General features: G+C 47.1%; 1 pseudogene; it reads right to left on the reverse strand.

The window, feature by feature from the left end:
* Positions 1-1,281: 1,281 nt before the first annotated feature.
* Positions 1,282-2,804, reverse strand: LOC109677778 (cytoplasmic protein NCK2 pseudogene; annotated as a pseudogene).
* Between the last annotated feature and the right edge of the window lie 447 nt (positions 2,805-3,251).

Here is a 3,251-nt window from a genome sequence, read left to right on the forward strand (position 1 = left end):
TGGCTTAATCTTTCACAAGAAATCTAGATCCTAGTTCAGTCCATGCTATGTGTGTGATTGAGGTTCTTGTTTATCACACACTCAGAATTCTCACTAATGACCAATAGGAGGCTTCTCTTGAGAGCCGTGTTTCTCCAGACACTGTGCCTTGATTCTATTTGATGACTGTAAATTGTATGTTGTTCAATTTCTGCTTTCCTTGGTGGTTAGGAAGTTCATAGTCACATATATAAAATAGGAAGTATATTTTTCTTAGCCTCCATAACCATTTTATATTGTGTTCTTTATTTTCCTTCCTTTTTCTCCCTGATGTACTACGTTTTACTTTATATACTGTGATAAATGATTTTCCCTCATTTTTATATTTTTTTCATAATTCTTTTTTTAATTACAATAGTCAAAAAACTGGGTATGCAAGTTTAGAGGATCTCAAGACCCCTTCTTCAATCACAGGAACATGTTGTTGCAAGACTGTATATTCAAACTGTAAAGAAGTTCAAATGTACGGAGAAAAGAAAATGCAATTTCTTCATAAACATTCTTTGTTTCTTACTACCAGTTACATATTCTTTTGTAAACCCTGAAAAAGTTCCCTGTAAAGTAAATTATATGTATGTATATATATATATATATACACACACATACACTGTATATATAGTGTATGTGTATGACTTCCCTTCCCCAAAGATCAGCTGTTTTCCTTAACCATGCTATTAGTGTCAACAAAAAGCTACAGATACATATTACTTTGAGAATTAAATACCTAATTGCAAAATTCAAACAAGCCAAAGGAGGAGAGGGAAAAGCACTATGTGGATGACAGGTGTGGAGTCAATTATTGAAACATTTGTCTTTCTGCATCACTGCTTCCCTCTTCGGCAGACTGACTCTCATAAAAATCCTCTTTATTGTGAGCACCACCTCAGAGGCACTGGACAGCTTCTTTACTGCCATCTCTCTGGTGGTTCCAGTATTGCTATCTGCAAGGGCCACCTCCCTGTGGGGCCTGGGAGCCACTTAGGGGCCCAGGCCAAGCCTAAGACTGCTGCCCGGCCTGAACCTGCTGCGTGGTCCACAGGCTCGCCTCCTCCACTGCCACCTTCCTAAAAGTGGCTAGGAGGTGTGCATGGGGCTGCCAGGCTGGGGGTGGTAGATGGGAGACTCACGGAGCTGAACAGAAAGACAGACCAGGCTGCAGAGACAAGCCAGGCTGGCTGGCCACAAATCCTCTGTGGGAGAAGAGGCCTGGAGCTGGTGGGGCAGAGATGCCACATGCCACTGTCACTGCAGGGCTCTGACATGGTAGAGCTTCTTCCCTGTGCTTGCTGGGAAAGATGGGTGGCTTCTTGTAGTGTCCCCCAGCTCATCCATGCTGTGGAATCACCACTGCTCAATGCAGTAATTGTCCATGAGCTGCACCTTGAAATGCTTGTTCTTCCCTGATGCTTTGACAGACACCGAGAAGTCACTGGGTGAGGACTCGCTGTCCTTAATGAGGAAGTCACCCTCTACATCCCGCTCCTTGAGCACGCACTGGGCCTGGTGGCACATCAAATTGCCATGGCACCACTCCCACCTGCAAAGCTCCCTCTGGATGAGTGTCCAGTGTGGCTGATCTCTGTGGCGTGCACAGGGTGCAGGACCGGCCTGTCACTGAAGACCACCACATGGTTCTTAGCAACCAAGTCCACCTGGCCCCAGGCATTTTTAAATTTCCGGCACCTAGGGTCATTCTTAGGCTTCTTGATCACCTTCATAGTGTCCCACTTCTTGAGGTTGAGCTCCTCTGAGGTGACCGAGTTGAAGGAGCACAGCATCTGCACCATGTGCGGCATGTACCAGTGCCTTGCCCTTTGCTCAGTGCGGAGGCCCCGCACAGTCTCAGGAAGATCAGGGCCTCAGTGGCCACCTTGTCCACCTCCTCCAGCAAGTAGTTGGAGGAAACACAGGATCCACCCATCAAAGCTGCAGCACCACCAGCCATAGCTGCACTTCTCCATGACCGTGATACATGAGCCCTTCAACAGGGACAGCTCATCCTCCCACTCAGCCAGGTGGGTGAGCTTGACCAAGCCTGTGCAGGGCATCAGGGACACATCTTGCCAAGGCCTAGCATGACCTTGAGGGTCTTCACCAGGCTGTTTTCCAGGTGTTTTTGCACTCCACCTAGTTGGACTGATCATAGCCCGTCCTGTTGGCCACATTCCTCACTCACCACCATGTCGTGGAGTCGTCCAGCAGTCACAGACGCTCATTCTTCCTGATGCCTACCCCTTGGTCTTGCCGGGCAGTGTAGTCCTACTTGACTATGACAAACACTTCTGCCCTCTTTCATGGAGTCCTTCTTTGGCACACAGCTATGAGAGGTGACTGCAAAATGCACAACTCTTCAAAAAAGATGAGTTTTTAGGCTGATGGCACCTCTGAGGTTGCAAAGTAGCAGGGATCCTGCAAACTCTCAAATCCGACGCAAACCTTAGCAGAGAACCGTCATCTGGGACATCACTTGGAGAAGATAAACCTGTGAGATTTTGTCATGGGCTGCCTGCCAAGGCCAGAGGACAGTTCTTTCTGCCACTCCCTCCTCCCACCAGCCCAAGGGACCCCACCTTCCCAGGGGGACCCCGTTTACCCAGAGGTAACCCACCTGCCCAGGAGAACCCTACCTGCCTGGGGCACCCCACCAGCCCCGGGGCGGCCCCACTGCCCAGGAGGATCCCACCTGCCCGGAGGGACCCCACCTGCACAGGGGGATCCCACTGGCCTGGGCAACGGGAGCCTCTTAGCCATTGAGCTCTCCTCATCCCCTCATTTCTCAAATAAGGGTGAAGGAATTCATAAACATACAAATATTAAGTGAACTATTTAGAATATTCTGACTTTGTTCACATGTGGACAGCCAGGCATTTGCATATATTTATGTTTAGATGGAATTATAATGATTTATCTTCTGAAAAATCATTAGAAAGTTTTAGTTTTCTATGGATTTTCTTTGACTACAGGATATTTCATATACTTGAAAATGGCCATTTGTCCCTGGAATAAATATCCTACTGGAAAAAGCCTTCTCAGGGTTTATCAGGAAGACTTGTGAAGTGGCTCCATATGTGAACATGAAAGGAAGTTCCCAGAAAAATCTGTTCTTAAGTCAGTGGTCTCGATGATAGGAATGTGTAGTGAGGTAAGGTAACTTCATAAACTATTGTCCTATTTTGCAAAGGGAAGACTGTCCAATTCAAATTGCTGGTAAT

The sequence above is a fragment of the Castor canadensis genome, chromosome 2 (assembly GCF_047511655.1).
Source record: "Castor canadensis chromosome 2, mCasCan1.hap1v2, whole genome shotgun sequence".
Lineage (NCBI taxonomy): Eukaryota > Metazoa > Chordata > Mammalia > Rodentia > Castoridae > Castor > Castor canadensis.